Source organism: Monodelphis domestica, chromosome 3 (genome assembly GCF_027887165.1).
Source record: "Monodelphis domestica isolate mMonDom1 chromosome 3, mMonDom1.pri, whole genome shotgun sequence".
Lineage (NCBI taxonomy): Eukaryota > Metazoa > Chordata > Mammalia > Didelphimorphia > Didelphidae > Monodelphis > Monodelphis domestica.
This window is the reverse complement of record NC_077229.1, coordinates 130298286-130319105: the sequence shown is the minus strand read 5'-3', so window position 1 is coordinate 130319105 and position 20820 is coordinate 130298286. Positions and strand designations below refer to the sequence as shown.

The 20820-nt window shown below is 35.8% G+C and overlaps 1 pseudogene; it reads right to left on the bottom strand.

The window, feature by feature from the left end:
- Positions 1-3866: 3866 nt before the first annotated feature.
- On the bottom strand, positions 3867-20590 carry LOC100032365 (thymidylate synthase-like; annotated as a pseudogene).
- Between the last annotated feature and the right edge of the window lie 230 nt (positions 20591-20820).

The following is a 20820-nucleotide window of genomic DNA, read 5'->3' as shown; positions in this document are numbered from 1 at the left end:
TCCTTTTAAAATCATTTTTAAAATAAAGTATGGATCCCTGGGAAGATCTAAGAGAAAAAGTTACGGAGGAAAATGGAGGTGAACTAAAGTATAAGCATAAAAATTAAATATCACAGATCTAATTTTATTTAAGTAATATATTTATTTCTATATGGTATATATACATGCAGAAATCAATAATATATATATATATATAATTAATCTATATAAAATGTTTTACATTTTATCCCAATCCTTCCAGTAGCTAGCATCCTCCCCCACTTCCCTGCCTTCCCCTAAAATATTCTTTGTACATATCTTGGTTTTTGCTATATATGAACTTGTCCTCTTTCCCTAGAAAATGTAAGCTTTTTGAGGCCAGGGATTATTTTGTTTTGTTTTTGGACTCTTAGATACTGGTATGATGCCTAACACAATACAAGTGTCAAATAAAGGCTTCCTGAAGGAATTAATCATTTCAACAATCCATATTTATGAGTTTGTTTGTGTTATCTTTTTTTTTTTTGTTTGTTTGATTTGACTCAATTCAATAAACATTTACTCCCTGGTGATTCTGAAAAAGAATGTGCTGTACTTTACATAAATGGAGGTTAGGGGCTAGTGCATACACCATCCATCTTTCTCTTTTTACACAGTGGTTGGCAGGGCTGCTGTTAACTCTGGGAACTCTGATGCTATTACTTTTAAATCATTTTCAGTGTAGGAGAGCTGGGAGGTCCCAGCAATATAGTCCTTCACCCTCCTTCCTATTCCCACAAGGAGGAAGATATAAGGTCTTGTACTTGCCAAAAAATGGGCCACAGGAGGAGAGAATAAAAAGCAAGATAATTCAGTACAGTCTCTTCTCCCCAAAGCCACTAAGATGGAGGAAATATCAATTCAAGGTCCTGGAAGCTCATGGCAGCAAGCTCTTTGAAACATAATACTGAGGTGAAAGACATAAATACAAGAAGTCAATAATTAAGAGGCATTTTTAAAAGTTTTCAAAATACTTTATTTCAGAGTCATCAAAAGAATGTTCCCAGCTGTCTAGTACAGAAATTATAACCATTACATTTTAAAATATAGAAATGAGGAGATATAAGGATTTTCTCATATTATGGAAACAGGACTTGATTTGAAATGAGACAACTATGTTCAAATTCTTATTTAATAAAAGAATAGCTTTGTGACCTTGAGTAAATCACTGAACCATGTTGATAAAAATCTGTCTATAACTGATCAAATCATCACAGGCTTAGAGTTATTAAATTGGTTGTCCAGGATCACACAGTTAATATATATCAGAAACTGGGTTTCAGCCACTTCTTCTCGATTCCAAGTTTACTACTGTGTCCATCATGCTATGGTGCCTCTCATTTAATTAAAGCTTATGTATTTATTAGCTGATACAAAACACTTTTCTCAAGATAAATTTATGATGTGGGGAACACAATTTAAAATTTTATTTTATAGTTTAGGACTCTGAGTCTCACAATAGTAATGTGACTTCCCCTAGTTACCAAGAGTTTCCAAAAGGAATTGTATGTATTTAAGACATCTGAATTCCTATCTAGTGTTCCTTCATTCACTACACCAAGACTAGTTACCTAAGCTTTGCTTAGATTTCTTTGTGTCTCAGTTTTCTTATCCATAAATTGGGAACAATAATTCTTGTATTTCCTAAATTGTGGATTTATGGGAAGGGGGGTGCTTTGTTGTGTTACACAAACAAGGTGTAAATAATATTAATAATAACAACCTTAGCTACATTGGTCTCTCCATCTATAAAATTGTTAGTGACTTAAACTCCCAGTGAGAGTTTGTACTTCAAGGATTTAATATATATTTTACTTTAAGACTGGGGGTGTGGGGGGTGACAAGAGTACAGAATGGAAAATTTTGACCTAAGGGCAGTTATGTTTTCTTTCTAACCTGCAGGGTTCTGAAGTCTGTTTGGCTTGAGTCTTATTCATAATACACAGGTAACTGAAATATTGGCCCTGGGGAGTGGAGGAGCAGAGGGGTTCTTTTCTAATGCTTCAGTGGGTGAAATCAGAGATTTAATGTAAACAGTTTTTGAGGGACTCTATTTCCTGAGCTATGCTTTGATCACATGGCAAGACCTCCAATGAAAACACTACTGTTATCCTTTCAAGGGAGACACATGGAAAAGAAAACCTGTCATGGTGAGGAAGGTGTTGGTCTTCAGCAGTGAAGATATGGATGCAGGGAATGTGTTTATGTTGGGGATTGGGAGGAGGGTTGGGGAGAGAGAATAAATAGTATAAGTAGGGGAGAAAAAGAAAAAGAAATAAGTAATAAGAGGAAAGGGTTGGTACCAGAAAGTATCTGTTAATGTTTGAAGGTGGTATTGAACCACCTATATCTAATTGGAAGTATCTCATCATACATTTTTTTTTGTATTTCTAATGACAAGTCTCATATGGCTTCCTGCTTACTTCAGTACCTGGGGATCCTCTGTCCCTTCCTTGTTGAAATCTTTACACTGCTGTCTCAACTTAACTGCCTATCTCCATACAAAGATTACTTCTCAGTGTTTCAGAGACTGTCCTTCATGAGAGCTTGTTACTTAGATAAACCAACTTTGGTATTTGTATTCTTTCTCTTCTAAAATCTTTGGGTACTTTTCCTAGGGAGTGATTTCCATAACTCTGGGGAAGTCCTAAAGACACCTTCTAGTGTTCTTGAAATCAAATCACTTAACTACTTAGATTTTATTTGGAAAGTTAAGAACAATTAAATTACCTCTATCAGACAATAATCTTGTTGAGAACAGGGACTATATCATATTTATTTTTTAATCTATCACTCTAACTCCCAGAAAGAATAGGTTTTTTTTTTTTTTGCAGGTCTGATCTTGAATTCATGCTTATAAAATCAATGATAAGAAAGAATTTAGGAAGGAAGGGAGGGAGGAAGGGAGGAAAGATGGGAGGAAGGAAGGAAAGAAGGAAGGAAGGGCAGAAGGGAGGAATGAAGGGAGGAAGGGAGGAAGGAAGGAAGGAAGGAAGGAAGGAAGGAAGGAAGGAAGGGAGGAAGGAAGGAAGGAAGGGAGGGAGGGAGGAAGGAAGGAAGGAAGGACAGAAGGGAGGAAGGGAGGAAAGACGGGAGGAAGGAAGGGAGGAAGGAAGGACAGAAGGGAGGAATGAAGGGAGGAAGGGAGGAAGGAAGGAAGGAAGGGAGGAAGGAAGGAAGGAAGGAAGGGAAGAAGGAAGGAAGGAAGGAAGGAAGGAAGGAAGGAAGGAAGGAAGGAAGGGAGGAAGGAATGAAGGGAGGGAGGAAAGAAGGAAGGAAGGAAGGAAGGAAGGAAGGAAGGGAGGGAGGGAGGAAAGAAGGAAGGAAGGAAGGAAGGGAGGAAGGAAGGAAGGAAGGAAGGGAGGAAGGAAGGAAGGAAGGAAGGAAGGGAGGAAAGATGGGAGGAAGGAAGGGAGGAAGGAAGGAAGGAAGGAAGGGAGGAAAGATGGGAGGAAAGATGGGAGGAAGGAAGGGAGGAAGGAAGGAAAGTTTCACTAAATGTCTGCTACATACAGATTCTGTCCCAAGCACTTTATAAATATCATCTCCTTTGATGTTGACAAAAACCCTGAAAGGTAGTTATTCTGGTTATACTGATTTTGCTGGGAAGAAAAGAGAGGCAAAGGGAAATTAATTAGTGTTCAAGAGGGAGGATAAGGTTATGTTTGAAGAAGGACCCAACTGATTGTCTTGTGCAGACTACCTCAGTCAACATGTCTCTCTATTGCTCTAATGAGAAAGCAGATGGGGGTTCCAGAACCCAAGGATCAAAAAGAAGCTGTCATATAATGAAATTAATATTTTAAGAAATAGTAAGTGGTGATTATATAATGATATCTATCACCATCATTTCCATATTTTCTGAATCTATATCTATTTTAGAGATTGTACTTCTGATTTCAGGAAGGACATTTACTCTAGACAAGGACTGTATTTTTTTTCTCTTTTTGTTCCTAATAGCAATCACAGAGCCTTGAACCTGACTAGCATATTTTAGATGACTCCTGATATTTTCCCTTTCCTTTCTTCTCTTACTTTCCCTATAAAACAAAGGGGTTTGAGGTAATTCATACTGACCAAAGCATAAGTCTTCCAAAGAATAGCAGTTGCATAAGTAGGTCTAGTATGAAATTTGGAGAACAGTTTCATGGTAAATAGAAAAAATGTCCATCAAGAAGCTAGGGCATTTTTTCATTTATAAGCTGGCTATAGCCAAATTCTGATAATTACCTTCCTTATCTTTTTTTTTTTTAGGAAGAGAACAGCTTTAATTTACAAAACAAAAGACGGCCTGTGTGCAGGAAACTTGAGCCACAAGGGCCCACTTGTGGCATGGGGCATTAGTTTCTCCTTTCCCAACCCTTTCTTGTGTCTTCTTTATAATCTAAACTACATCCCATCTACTGAAACAAGTGTTCTGTGCATTGCTAAGACAGTTAGATGACCTTCTGGGAAATATGAGGGGGTTTTCAGCCAGGCCTGTGGGCTTCACACTGCCATATCCATCTTAATGGTCCAGTGAGGGTTGTAGCCTTCCATCAGGAAGTCCTCAGCCTTGAAGTCATCATTTTTTACACTTTCCAGAGAATTTTGAACTTGGGGAAAGGTTTTGGTTCTTGCTGAAGCTGAATTGTTATTGGCTCAATATGATTCACATATACATGAACATCTCCCAGAGAGTGTGCAAAATCACTTAACTTCAGGCCTGTGATGTGAGAGAATATTGTAGGTGAGCAGGGAGTAACTGGTGATGTTGAACAGCACCCCAAGACCCATATCTCCAGATCACTGGTATAGCTGCCAGGAAAGCTCATCATTCACTACATAGAACTGACAGAGAGCATGGTATGGTGGCAAAGCCATGATCTTTTGAATTCCAAATGCACATAATGACAAAATGATCCTTCTGTCATCAAGGTTGGTTTTGATTTTGTCAATGACTTTTTGAAGCTGATCCACTCCTTGTCCAGAATAATCTGTGTTAATCTCTTTGAATTCTGCCCCAAAATGTCTCCACTGGAAGTCATACACTGGTCTCAAATCTTCTTCTCTGTGAGTGAAGCCCAGGTTTCCAAAAATTAATGTGACCCATTGGCATCCCAGATCTTCACCCCTTTGGCAGAGAGCTCCTTACCATTTGTGCAACCCCTAATAAACCCCAGCAGTTCCGAAGGGCACCCTTCCAGAACATATGCTTGGTTGTCAGCAAAGGAAATTCACCTCATAGGTTGTAGCAGGCTTGCATGCCCAACACAGACAGGGTGCCAGTGCATGTGCAGTCCTTCTTCTTGAAGCCTTACTGGATGACAAGCACAATCTGCTGCAGATACTGCTTCTCCCCATGCACCTAGAGTGGGGGGACTGGGGTTGGGGCAGGGGTCATTCTCTGGGCTGGTAGACAGAGGCAGAGGAGGCTGAGGCTGCATCATTCTGGGGCTTGCCTCTCTGTTCTGGGACAAGCTGGTTCTGAAGCATGGAACCTATGGTGGACATGGCTGCATTGTGAAATAAAAGCCCTTATCTCTTTTAATTAGATCAACTTTCAATCTTGCTTTGTCTGAGATTGTAATTGCTACATCTGCTTTTTAAACATTAGCTGAAGTATAGTAGATTTTGTTCCAGACCTTTACCTCTACTCTGTGTATGTGTGCTTTAAATGATTTTCTTTTAGATAGCATATTGTGAAATGTTGGTTTTTAATCATCTCTGCTTTCCTCTTCTGTTTTATGGGTGAGTCCACACCTTTCCCATTCAATTATGGCTAATGGTTATTTTTTTCCATCTTATTTTCCCTCCGTTTATCCTTCTCTTTTTCTCCTTTAAGCCTACCTTTATTCACAAATATTTTGCTTCTGCCTATTCATATCCCAAAGTTCCTCCTACCTTTTGCCTGTCAACACATTTTTATTACCCCTCTCCTTTTAATTATGGGTAAGATTGATTTATATACTTAAGTGTGGATGATATTTCCATTTTGTTCCAATTCTGATAAGTAATGTTCAAACATTGTCCTCTACCTCTTTATCTTCTTTTCCTTTGCATTGTATTGTATCTCACTCCTTATGTGAAATATTTAATGAATATTTATGTAAAATGTTTTAACCCAAGCTTTACCTCTTATTTTTCTTTTTTCCAAGTGCATTACTCCTTTTTATTCCTTGATTTTTAAAAGAATATCCTATTTTATTCGACTTATTTCCTGCTCTCTATGAATGTTCCTATTCATTGGCCTAATGTTTTTAATGTAATGTAATGTAAAATGTTTTAAAATATTTTTACTACTTTAAGCTTCCTAAGTACTTGAGGTATCTTAACTACTTAAAGTATCATGGATATCTTAAGCATCTTAGATATCACTTTCTTACTTGTAATCATTTTGATCCTATTATTTCCCTTGATTACCTTAAATTATCTTAAATTTTGTAATGTTTCTTATACCATAAGTATCTTAAGTATTCTAGCTATCATTTTTCCATACAAGGAATATAATAAATTTTAATTTATTATTTCCCTTCATTACTTAAAGACATTAAGTACTTTAAGTACCTCTTAGTAATTGCCTCTAAATACTATAGAAATCTTAAGTATGCATAAATGCCTGAAATTCCTCTATTTGATTAAATATTCATTTTCTTCCCCTAGAGTACTATGCTAATTTTTGCTAGATAGGTAATTGTTATCATAGGTCTAGGTCCTTTGCCTTGTAGAATATAATATTCTATGCCTTTAAATCTTTTAATATAGAAGGTGTTAAAACCTATGTAATCCTGATTGGGATGCCACAAAATTTGATTTTTTTTCCTTCTGGTTGCTTTTAATATTTTATTCTTGGCTTAAGAGTTCTATAATTTGGCTATAACTGTCCTAAGATTTTTAAATATGTGATTTCCTTCAAGAAGTGATTGGTGAATTCTTTCAATTTCTATTTATTCCTCTTCTTTATGAACAATGGGGAAGTTTTTCTGGATAATTTATTTCAGTATGATGTCTAGGTCCTTTTTTCAATCATGACTTTCAGGCAATTCAAAAATTCTTATATTATATCTTCTGAATCTATTTTTTAAGTTAACTGTTTTTCCAGTGATAAATTTCATTTTTTAAAATTTTGTTTTATTGTTTCCTGATGCCTCATACTGCTGTCAGTATGTTGTCTAAAATCCTGTTAAAATCAATTTGAGATATTTAGCACATTAAATTTTCAAAGGTTATTATACAATTGTAACCAGTTTTGATAAAGTCCATCCATCCACTATGTAACAATTTACAAAGCCAAAATAGAAAAAAAAAGGCTGTTTTTTTAAAAATATGGGCTCATTCAATAATATTTGTTCAGTATAGTTATAGGGGAAAAGCAACAGAATTTAACAGTAGTTAAAACCCAGTACATTAAAATGATTCAGTATAACAGAATAATATTGAATACATTAATATATGAACTTAAAAACAACAAAATTAAATCTTAAACAAAATAATCAGCAAAATGCAATAAAATACAGAGAGATTTATAAAACATTGGAATCCGAAAATTCTTAAAAATATAACCTCCAGGCTCTCTCTTTAAAGTTCATTTTTTTCATCCATTTAGATTCCTTTTTTTCCATACTGTGGGATCTCCCATAGCAGAGAACATGGGTTTTAGGAATCTCAAATTGGGCAGGTCCAAATGGCAAAGTGTTGCAGGGAGATGAATTTCTCCCCTGAATCTCAGGTAATATAAGTAAAAAGATAAATGCACTCAAAAATATCCTTTGAAATAGGAAATGCACTGCTCTCTCAGAGAATATAGCAGACTTGTAATCAACTTCCTGTTTGGAAAAGTCTCTTCCTTCTCCTGTTCACCCTCCCTGAGGTCCCCTGCCACATGGAGGCTAATTGTTGCCTAAAGAAAGAACACCCCAGTTTTTACCAGTTCATTTGTGATTCTGAAGACACAGGGGCAGCTACCAGCAGCCTGGGTCCTGGGGTTGGGCATGGGGTGATCTGGGTCAGGAAGCCGGAGATCAACTGGGGGTGAGGGGAGGCGTTAGGATCGGGGCAGGATAGCAATCTGGGTCAAGAAAGTCTGGAGAGGATGACTGGAGGCAAGAGCAGATGGCTGGAGTGCAGAAGCAGTTAGCAGGAGCGATCTGAATCAGAAGCTTTCCAAGGGTAGGTGAAAAGCCTTGGCCAGAGAAACATGGCTTAAAAAAACCTATCTAGGCTATTAAAAAAAATTGAGAAGTTCTCATCCAATCTTGTGGTTGCCATAAACTGTAAAAATTAAATTAGTATCTAGCAATAAAAATATGATACTTTTATGAGGTTCATTAAGGATTATTAGAAATCAAGGAATAAAGAAGATATAAATAAAAACCATGTTCCCATGGCTGATTAGCCTATTCAAAATCCCTGCACTTGGCTTAGCTTACCACTATACTTCCTATGTCATTGCAATGGCAGGGAGAGCATGGTAGGCATTACCGCCAGTTAAATACTAATTGTGATCTCGTCCAGGTGGAGACTCATTTGAGATAATAGGAATTTTGGGAAATACCAAGGACTTCTGGGGATTGAAGTCTATGGTTCAAAATCTGCATTTTTACAATACTCTGCAAAGGTGGTCCCAATGACCTACTGTGTGGAGTTTTGTAGCTATTCAGTGTAGTTGGTACAAGTTGGGTTCTGCCAAATCCCACTGAGGCTGGACCTTGTTGGACTGAGTTCTTGCCTCTGCTGTCTGTACTGGGAGGCTCAGCCTATTTTGGTTAGAATAGGCAGGACCACTTTCTTACTGTTGATTCTTGTTTATTGTGTGGGTTTCTATTCTTACTTAGCCTTCTGAGGTTGGACTGAAATAGTTGTGCTGTTTCCTATAAGTTCTACTGATGTTGGACTGAGCCAATAATTTTCTTTTCCTAGACTTTCTCCTCTGCTCCCAAATTCGGATAATTACATTATCGTTATTATGGCTTATGCATTATCTTTTATAGGAGATCTAAAGTTAGTGACATTTTATGACAAACATAATCCTATAATCTAATTTAAGATGCATCTAAGTGATACAATGGTTGGACTTAATCTCCTTCCCAGGGAAAGAAATACAACATCCAAGGAAAAAACTGTATTAGAATGTCAACTAATTTGTGGAGAATTATGAAGGAGGATGGTTCTAGAAGATGAGGAATATTAGCTCATCAAATGCTAAGAAAAAATAGAGTAAGAAAAAGGTTGATGAAAATTTGGCACAAAGCCTAATTAAGACTGATCATGCCAGGAACACTTAAAAAAATGGAACTGGAAGAAGGACAACAAACAGATGAAAACAGAACATATGTGTCAACATTTCTACAACATTATCTTCATCAACAACTATGGAATCACAACATTGGGTTGCTTGCACTTCCCAATGTACTGTAAGAAGTGCAGATACCACTATGGAAAAAAAAATGTAAAGAGTAGCTGCTATAACCTGAATTTGTAGGAAAAAGAGAATGAGATGAAAATATTAGGTAAAAATAATGTGTGGCAGTTACTGAACAAAAGAGTAATTGAGAGTACATTAATACCTGTGTTATCTATGTATATATTATGACCTATTTAATATTAATATGAAATTATATATGATATATAGCTATATTCAATATATAGCACATATATTTATTTAATTTAGTGTATATAACATGTATGTAGTGTATATATTATATAAAAGTATTTTATGTTGTTTATTATATAACATATACCATGTAAAACAGTATATATGTATATATATATATATAATATTGGTCATATAACAAAATATTATGCTATATTGTATATCACATATAGTATATACTATATATTACAGTTCACTATTAGATAGTATAAATGGCACTGATATATATATATATATATAATATTGATTATATATCTCTTTATGTTGATACATAAAAACATATATCTAGGGCATCACATGAAAATATGAAAAGGAAACAGGCAGGATTTTACAAATGACATTTTAAAGGTATCACTGTATCATGGTTATATCGCTCAACCTGCAGCCATGAAAATGTCCCTTCACTTCTTGTACCTGATACTTGATAACTCTCTCAACCTGATCATGTGTTATGCAACTTAATGCATCAAGAAGCCCAAGAGGTATATTGTAAAATATAGAAAGATTATGATTTCTGTTGTTGTTGAGATTTTCTACATTTTAACAAAATCATAAATCCCTGATACATTTACATTCTAAATTTGACTATAGCATTAGTCACACAAGTGACTTAGAGGTAGAGGCAATTTGACATATTGTTCTTTATTGATTCAATAATTAGATAAAAATATTTCTTTTCAAGCATGGTGACTCTGCTTTATAGGTTAAGGTCACAAAACATCCCTGGGTAGATGCAACAATGGTGATACCTTTGTTATTAGTATCCAGTAAGTTTTAAGTCAGACATGTCTATTTCCTGTGATATCATTGAAGACATCCAGGACAGAAAACAAATAGAATAATGATTTCCTATAGAAAAAATCATGAGCACATGTATAACCTATATCTTAGGGGAGGGGGAAAAAAGGTAAAGAGAGGATTTGGATCAAAATATGTCCAAAATGAATTTTAGAAATTATTCCCATATGTAATTGATGATAACAAAGTAAAATATTATGAGGAATAATCCATAAGATTCTCCATAATCTTCATAAATGCCATTTATAGCAATTCCTGAAGTCTTCAGAAGTTCCTATATGAAATCTATATTGACTTAAAATTCCATCTCATAATATAAAGAGGAAAAATTGTGTGCATGATACCCATTATCTTGCTTATTAGAAGTTACAACCAGTCGAACTGATCAATTCTTAGATTCATTTTGGAAAAAGAGTGAAGATAGACAATGTGTCAAAGGATACGAACAGGCAATTTTCAGGTGAAAAAATTAAACTTATCTTTAATCCTATGGAAAATGCTCCAAATCACCATTCATTAGAGAAATATAAATTTAAAAGAATTCTGAGATACTGACTCACATCTAACAGACTAATGTGCCAAAAAAAGAAAATGATAAATGTTCGCAGGAAAGTAGAGTATTTGGTACACAAATATACTGTTGGTGGAGCTGTCAACTGATACAATCATTTTGGAGAGAAGTTTGGAACTAGACCTAAAGAACCATAAAACTATGCTTGTCTTTTGATCCAGGAATACCATTTGGAGGGCTATCCCACAGAGATCAAAGATAGAAAAAGAGGATCCACTGGTATAGAAAGAAGAAAAATATAGTATATTTTCTGTGGTGGCAAAGAACTGGAAACTGAAGGGATATTTCTCAATTGAGGTATAAGTGAACAAATTGTGGTATATGATTTTAATAAAATACTATTATGGCATAAGAAATGGCAAACAAGATAATCACTCACACAAATGCAAATACTGGAAAGATTTATATGAAAAATATGAAGTGAAATCAGGAAAACATTGTCCATAGTAATGACAATAATGTATGATGTTCAACTGTGAATGACTTAACTATTACCAGCAATACAAGGCACCAGGACATTTCCAATGAACTCATATTGAAAAAGTCTATCCACGCCCATAGAAGGAATGTGTAATTGGAAATCTGTTACTCTAAACAACTACATTTCCCAGGAGCCCACTGATTTCCTGTTGTTACATACTTCCTTTAGACAAGGAATGAATATTCAGTGGGCACTCCTGCTCAAGCTCTAATGCTTGAAAACAAGGATGGTTTTGAACTGGCTGATTAGCCATGGGCACCTGGTTGGTTTTTATCTTTGTATTCCTTTGTATTCCTTTATTTCTAATAATCTTTAATAAATCTCTTAAAATATAGTATTTTTATATTTGAGATTAATTCTAACATTTACATTGATGGTGACCAGAAATTGGAGAAGGAATTCTCAATTTTTTAAGATAGCCTAGAAAAAAAATTTTTAAGCCTCTCCAACCAAGGTTTTTTGCTCCCCCCTCCACCATCACTCCCTTGTGAACTCAGAGAGAATTCTGTATTCTCTACCAGAGCTGCTGCTACTGCCATTTTTTGTTTTGTTTGATTTTTTCTTTCCCTTTTTTTTGCCTGGTCACCCTCCCTTCTGGCTCAGTTGTTTTTAGCCACTTCTCTCACCCATCTGCTTGAGCCCGTGTTCCTTGTTCCTCACTGCTACCTTTTTTCAGAGTTGCTGCTGAACCTGCTTCAGTTTCCTGATACTACCTGCTCCTGCTCCTGAACCTCCTCCTGATCTCCTGGATCCACTCTCCAGGCAGCTGGTAAAAATCGCAGTGTGTTTTCCTTAGGCAAGAATTAGCCGCCAAACTCCCTGTCCAGGTGGCAGAGGAAGAAAGGTGCTCCCTAGCATTTTATCTCTGGGGAAAGGGGAAGGAAGTTACTTTTCCAAACAGGAAATAAAATTGCAAGCATGGGGCACTCTTTGAAAGAACAGTGCCTTGTCTATTTCAAACAGCTTCCAGTTTTAGGATTTTCTCCCCCTACAATTCATGGGTGCACTGATCCTTTCACTTATCTTGCCTGAGATTCAGGGGAGAAATTCATTTTCCTTTGCCATTTGGACCTGCTTAATCTCTAAGATTCATCTAGTTTGGGATTCCTCAAAACCATGTTCTCCCTTGCCATGGGAGATCCCAGAAATGTGACAAAAGGAATCTGAATAAATAGAGAAAGGAACTTTAAAGAGTCTTGGAGGTGAACATTTTAAGCTTTTTCAGACTCCATTATTTTGTGAAAGTCTCTGTATTTTATTGTATTTTGCTGATTGTTTGTTCATGATTTAATTTTGTTGTTTTAAGTTCATATATTAATATGATCAATATTATTCTGTTAAACTAAATCATTTTAATCTACTATGTTTTAACTACTATATATATATTCTGTTACCTTTCCCCTGTAACTAAACTGAACAAAATATCATTGTATAAACCCATAAAAACAGGTTTTTTTTCCATTTTTGCTTGTGATAATTGTCACAAAGTTGATGGAAGGACTCTGTCAACCACACTAATAGCCTTTGAAGAATTTAATGAGCTAAATATCTCAAATTGACTTTAAGGGGTCTTCAGACATGATTTTTAGAATTTTTTCTTTCAACAACTCTGAATGATCATATTGCCTGTCTCTGAGTTATTTGTAACAAGAGGTAAAGGGTCCATTTTATTAGCTGAAGTGAAGTGCAATTATTATCTCCACCTTGTCATTTGTAAAAATGTAAATGGATGAGACATAACAATCTCATATCAGAGGTGCTGGGAAGTTTTTCCTAGGGTGTGTTACCCCTGGATGGCTCCCAAGAGGGATCATCTCTCATTTGTAACTCTTCAGCATACTCTACCCTTTCATCAGAATGATCTATATTCTTGGTGTTGTTTTTTAGACTCAACATCAACAGTCCACAGCAGGGGTCCCAAACTATGACCCATGGGCCACATGTGGCCCCCTGAGGCCATTTATCTGGCCCCCACAACACTTCTGAAAGAGGTACCTCTTTCATTGGTGATCATTGAGAGGAATACTATATGTGGTAGCGCCTCAAAGAGTGGCATCGCTCATGTGCATTAATACTTCCGGTGACATAATGCTTTGTGTGGTGCCTTGTTCTGAGAGTAACTGAATGAGAATGAGGTGCTGTGTAAAGGATTATGTGGCTGCACAATGTAAGACATCACTATGTTGAGCAGCAATCTTGGTGAGGGGATTCCGTACTGTGTATACTGCTGCCTGGTTTAGTGGTGGTGGTGATGGGCCTATGCAAGGTGTGACAGCCCCACCACAGCCAGCTCTGTAGTCTCTACTATCCCAGACGGCAGTCTAAAGATATGTTCATAGTTATTTTTTGGTTGTTTTTTTTTTAAAGTCAGGCCCTCCATGGCCTGAGTGACAGTGAACTGGCTCCCTGTGTAAAAAGTTTGGGGACCCCTGGTTAAGGGGGTTGATTTTTTCTAGACTCACCTACCGCATTTTGTAACGATGGCAGATATATAGATATAGATATAGATATAGATATAGATAGATATAGATATAGATAGATAGATAGATAGATAGTTAGATAGATAGTTATATATATATATATATATATATATATATATATATATATATGCCAAGGTTGAAGGACTGCTATTCCTGAAAAACTTTTGACAAGTATCCATTAGCTTCTAAGGTTCTTGTTTTTTTTAATATCATACAGCAGATTCATGTGAATCCTAATGATAATGGGTTTCCTTGCTATTGGAATTAAATGGATTATTATAACTTTTGGGATTCTGATACTTTTTGAATGTGCATTACCTGTTGTACTACGGTTCTTTATAAAAAAACTGTTACTTTGTGAAAATCATTTGGATTCACACAGTGGATCATGGTCAACTTTGAAGAGGAAATGGATCACATTTTTGGTGAGAAACTTTTGTATTTACATTTCCTTAGCTGACAGTGTGTCAATGATTGTAAGATATATATATATATATATATATATATATATAGATAGATAGATAGATAGATAGATAGATAGATAGATAGATTTAAAACTTTTTTATTATTGTTTTTGCTTGCATGTGCAATATACTATTTCTGTTTTATTTTTCTCTCCTTTTTTGTATTTGAAGCACATGTCAATAGTATTGAGAAGATTTTTCTTTAACTTTTTTGATTTTGTAGCAATATAAGTTTAAATTACATTTGCCCTAATGTCAATGCTTACCCAAAAAGTTTTAGACTATAAAAATGATGCCACTGATTGTTTAAAAAAATTATGGTACATTGCTTAATGATTTTGTCTGATTCCAGGAGAAGAGAATACAACAAGAGCCATTGCATACTGCCAAAGAAGCACAAAGCTAAACTGTATAGTGCCAATCAAGCAGGTCATAGAGACCAACCACTCCTAATGGCATTGATGAAATTTTGAGCCAAGACAAGAGAAATTGAAGTTGTTTGGGGTTTGAAGTTGTGACTGTTTTGACATATGGCAAAGCCAGGTCTTCCTTGTCCCACATTCTACCAAATATCTCAAATTTGGCTCCCACCTGGCTCCTAAAATCTAGGCCCTATTCTGTCTTTCATAGTATGGCAAACTTTCTGTAGTCCTGGTTACTGATTGGATAAGTGAATAGTTGCTTAAATCATTTTAATTAGGCTCTGATTCAAGGACCTGTTATAGGTTTATTTTTCCTTTTCTTAGAATTTTTACACATAAGACTTTGATAGTTTATATTTCATCCACAAATTATTTTCTCTTTTATTTGGATTTTTTTGATGTTTCTGGTTTCTCTTGCCAATTGATTCATATACCTTATAACTCAGCCATGCATCCCTAAGTGATTCCTGTGTCTTTCAACACCCTTTTTGAGGGAGGAAGGGAAATGTATTATTTTTATTATTCTAAATTTCAAAGTTTAAATTCTTTTTGAGAGTAATTTTAGGACAAGAATCAGGCTACCTCACCGAATCCAAAAAGTGAACTGTTTTGGAGAAAGCACAATTAAGATGCTTCCACAGACCACACGCTGCACCAGAAGATCCAGAGTGAACTTTGGGATGTGGTGATTTGAACTGTGTGGGGTTGAATGCATTTGATTTTTATGTATACTCTTATGCCAAAGGGGACTGCCCCCAACTGACTTTTTGTCAATGTTCCTAGCAATCATTGATTTTGGTCTTTTTCCCTTTTATCCCCAAATTACTGTAATTAAAGAAGTTGATTATGTGAAATGATCAAATTGAGGAGACTAGCCCCCCTGTAATAGATAATATTGAAGGGGTATATTTGATGGGTACTTGACAACTAATATATCAGGCAGCTATCTTCCTTTTACCTACCCTCCTCCCTCTATATCTCCCTCTCTCCCAGCCTCCCTCTTTTTCAGCCTCCCTCTTCTTCCCCTCCCCCTTTCTTCTTCAGCCTCCTTCTAATGATACAGTCCTTATCTTCTTTTATCTCAAGTAAGGGGTTTATTGGGGAAGACAGGAAAGGGTAGAGAATGGAGGTAAGAGGGTTGGAGGTTTTCCTATTATCTACAGTGAGCCTTAGGTTGGAGGATACTGAGAGAAATGGCAATTCTGTCACTACCATGAAACAGAGCAAGTCAGAGAGAGACATATGGACTATTGTCTTTCTTTTTCTTCTGCCTTCAATGTCACCAGGCCACCTCCAACTTGATTATCCCAAGTCCCAGAGATAAACCTAGCTTCTTCCTTCCCTGATTCAAAGGCAATCTGGAAATCAGTCAGGACTCTGATTCAAAAGCATCCACCATCAGCCAAGTCCAGAATTCAGCCAGCAGTTGACTCTTGCCTTTAACTGTTTCCCAGTAACATTCCAAATGGAATCTTCCTTTGATTGACAGTCAGGTCATCACTCAGCCATTGCTTCTTTCCTTTTGCATGCCTTATCATTTCTCTCTTCCACAAATCCTCTCTTTTCATCTTAAAAAATGCAACCTGCATTTTTCAATGATACTTATCTTTTAGATATATTTTGTTATGTTTCTAACTATCTAATTCTTAACTCTGTACTATATTAAACATTCACTTACTATCCCCAAATAACAAATCCTAATCTTATCTTAGCTATTCTGTCTACCTAGTTCTATGCTAAGTTTTGGGTATAGGAAAATGGTTTAAGTAATAGGGATTTTACATGAAATATAGTCTTGACATTATAACTCATGTAACAATTTTAAACAATTCCAACAATTTCAACAGCATTTTGAATATGTAACCATTTTATCTCCTAATGTCTATAAATTCAACTAAGTAAAATTTTCTATTACTAACAATTGCTAACCTAAAATCATAATATAATCTAGGTTCTATACTTAAGTATCTGTCCCTACTTCCCTAAGACTTTGAACAATTTTCTAAGCTGACCTTATAGTTAGTTATTAGAACATTAATAAATTATTCTAATATAGTTAGTTTGTTAGTACATTAGTATTTACATGTGTGCATAGGTTATATTTATACAGATTTACATATGTATATCTATATACTTGTTCTTGATGTCTGTGCACTCATGCAGATAACAAATATTGTTTTGCAAATATGCATATGCTGTATACTTACACATTCCATGAGATTTCTTTCTACATTGTATTTCTGTGTAGCATGTGTAGGTATATATGTTATGTTAACATGCATGTTGCATTCTTACAAAACCTCATGATCACAAGTCCAAACTTGCAAAGTCCTTCCATGTCCCCTTGATGTTGATTGTAGGAACTCTGTGTGTCTAAGTCTCTGTCATCTGGTCAGCATACCACTGGTCTGCTGTCGATCTTGATTGTAGTCCTGTGTTCTTCAATTCAGTAACAAACTGGAACAATCAAGAACATGCATGTGTGTAAGGTTTTGACATGTACATGTAGGTAAGATTGAAATTTTCATTGTGAATGGAAGTAAGCTATGGGTTTTTCGTGAGTGCTTGTTAGAATTCATTAGCTATTCTTCATGTGTGGAAGCAGGCTTTACATATGTTCATGTTCATGAGTGGATGTAAGCAGTATAGTATAAGTTCTTACAATTTTTGTTAAGAATATGAATTTGAAGTTTTCTCATCTTTTTGATATTTCAATTTGTTCATAAGGAGATTTATTCTATGTTGTCTTTAGTTATGTCTTGGAGACGGGATTTGGATATAATGTAATTTGTTTGGTCATGGAGTATGTATACATTTGTAAAAAATTTTTACTTTCTTTTGCTGTTACTATTGTAGGCAGAGACTTTGTATAGTATGTAGAGGCTTTTCTTTGGAGTTGAATTTTAAATGCATGTTTTCCTTTTGTCTGTGTTACTGGCCATATTTCTTTCTGGAACTGTTCTATTTGCTTCAGGAATGCTTTCTTGTTATCACTTTAACATGTGCAATGCTCTCTTGTCTGTAATTTCTGTTGATACTATAGTCTTGTGTGCTTTCCTTTTTTTCCATTCACAGGCTTTCATTCACAAGGACTGTTACTGATTTTTTCTAGGGCTACCCAACATTATGGGTGTGATTCAATTTTACATGTGAAGCATGGAACCATGGATTTCTTTGATCAGCCTTTATAGATATTGGAGTTGTCATTATGATTGATTTTGGTCTGATCAATCTTGGTTCTGTAGGAGATTCTCTATTAAAGCTTTTGACACATACCTTATCTCCTGGTTTTATCTTATGCAATGAAAAATCTAGTGGTATTCTTTGCACAAGCAAACCCAGTTTTCTTAGTTCATCTAAACTATTTTGTAAATGTTTTAAATATTCATGAAGTACACATTCCCCTTTTAACATAGACATGTATGATGGCTTTACTGTCCTACCATACCAAAGTGGCTGATTATATAGCATTTCAAATGGTGATATATGCAAGTCAGTCCTAGGTATAGTTCTTATGTTGAACAAAGCAAGAGGCATAACATCTGTCCATTTTAAGTGTGTTTCTGAATAGAGTTTGCCTATCTGTGTCTTCAATTCTTTGTTCATATGCTCGACCTGACCAGAACTTTGGGGTCAATAAACTGAATGATAGTTGCATTTAATCCCCAAGTTCTTGTAGATTTCTTGTAGAACTTGGGAAATGAAATGGGATCCCTTGTCCAAATCTATGGTATCGGGGATGCCATGTCTAGGTATTATCTCTTTTAACAGAAATCTCACTATTGTTGCTCTGTCATTTTTCTTGAATGGATATGCTTCAACTGTGAATGTTAAAACTAATCAGACTCTACTTTAGAAGATTTGATTATGCTATTCCTAATTTTTAACAATGGAGATACTTGATCAGGAATGTATTGGGAACTTTTAAAATTACTCATCCCTACTCAGATAGTGCCTTAGGGGAAGATAAAGTTGCAAACTCTTGATTAAACAATGAAAAGTCCCTAACTCATACTTATAGTAAAGCTAGAACCTTAAGCTAGGTCTATTTTTAGATCTAATACAAAAAGGTGTTAAGTACCTGTAAAGGTTAAATTAATCACAAAAAGGTCAAGTAACTCACAAAAGGTAAGCTTAACAAAGAAGTGTGAAGTACCTCAAAAGATATAATCTAAACAGAGAAGGTAAGAACTAAGAATGGGCAGTCCTGGAAAAAAGCATCTACTGTGATTGGTAGATGTAAAAATTTAGGGGAGGTGACATAAGAGAAAATTCTCTTTAAAAGAAGGCTAAAAGTCAGTTCAAACGATTCTTCTGAACTCAGTTCAGGAGATTGAGTTCAGTGGAGGACTGGAACCCAGCTTGGAGACTGTCTAGTGGTGAGTGATAAGACTGACTCCCTTACCCTTAGGCTCAGGGAGACAACTTTGGCCAAGGCCTTTAACTTATTGCCTGGCTCAACCTGAGCCAGAGCAGTTTAAATTAATTCTCTAATTCTCTCTCTCTCTCTCTCTCTCTCTCTCTCTCTCTCTCTCTCTCTCTCTCTCTCTCTCTCTCTCTCTCTCTCTCTCTCCCTCCCTCCCTCCCTCTCTCCTTTCTCTAATTCCTTCATTTATATTAATTAAAATCTCCATAAATCCCCAGCTGACTTGGGTATTTTTCATATTTGGGAATTTCCCATGGTGACCACTTATTTTAGATTTTTAGTCAAACACTAAAATTATCTTTACAGTTTGGCCAAAACCTTTACAGAGTTTGGCATTTACAATTTTTAACATTTACACAACCCATCTTGTCAGTCTATTCACAATAACCAATGCATATTTGTATCCCTTGTCTTTAGGCATGTTGATATAATCAATTTGAATACATTGGAAAGGCATATAGCTGAGTGGTCTGCCTCCCAATGCTATGTTCTTAAAATGTCCTTGATTATACCTTCTGCATGTTTCACATGCCTGACAAGTTCTAATGGCATTTGTTGTTATTTCTGGTGCTGTCCAAAACTTCTGTATGGTATCCAGAATCCCTCGCACTCCATAATGTCTCTTTGTATGAATTACGGTGCAAAATGTTGATAGAGCTTTTTAGGGAGAATAGGTTCACCCCCTTGAGCAATCCAGACACCTTTGATTAGTTTAGTGCCTAGCTGCTCTTTCCATGACTGTATTTCTTCTCTGTGGTAGGCTTCAGTGAGATTATGCCTTTCAATCAGAGAGAAATTCAGTACATGCTGGATTCCAAACCTTGTAGAGTATTTTGATGTTATGTCTGCTCTGTCATTCCATAGGGATATTCTGTCCTTTCCATAAATGTGTGCCTTACAATGGATTATGACCACCTCTTTAGGAAAGTCTACAGCATTTATAATACGGTCTGTTAATTTGCCATATGAAATTGGTTTCCCAGCTGAAGTTTTATACCCTATGTTTTTCCATATGTATGATGACCAATGTACAGTGGAGAAAGCATAGTATGAATCTCGAAAAATATTAGCTCTTTTTCCTTTAGCTAATTCTAAGGCCATGAGCAGAGTCTTGAGCTCGGCTCCTTGGGAGCTAATGTGGCTTGGCAATGATGAATGCCAAGGTGTTCTGTCATTGTCAACTTCAGCTGCCCCTGTGAATTTTCTCCCATTGCGAATATAGAAAGACCCATCTGTGTATAACTCTATTTCTGGATCGATAAGAGGTGTATCTTTAAGGCGTTCATTTGGTTTGTGCATGAGTTCTACTATTTGACCACAATCATTAAATACTTCCCTACCCATTGACAAATAAGGAATCAGAGTAGCTGGGTTCAATGGTGCACATCTATGAATTATGATGTTATCATTGCCTAATAGAATGACTTCATACTGGGATATTCTTGCATCAGTGAATGAATGCATATTCTGCGACCATTTTTCTATTTGGTGTGCAGAATACACATGCAATTTACATCCCAGTACTATAT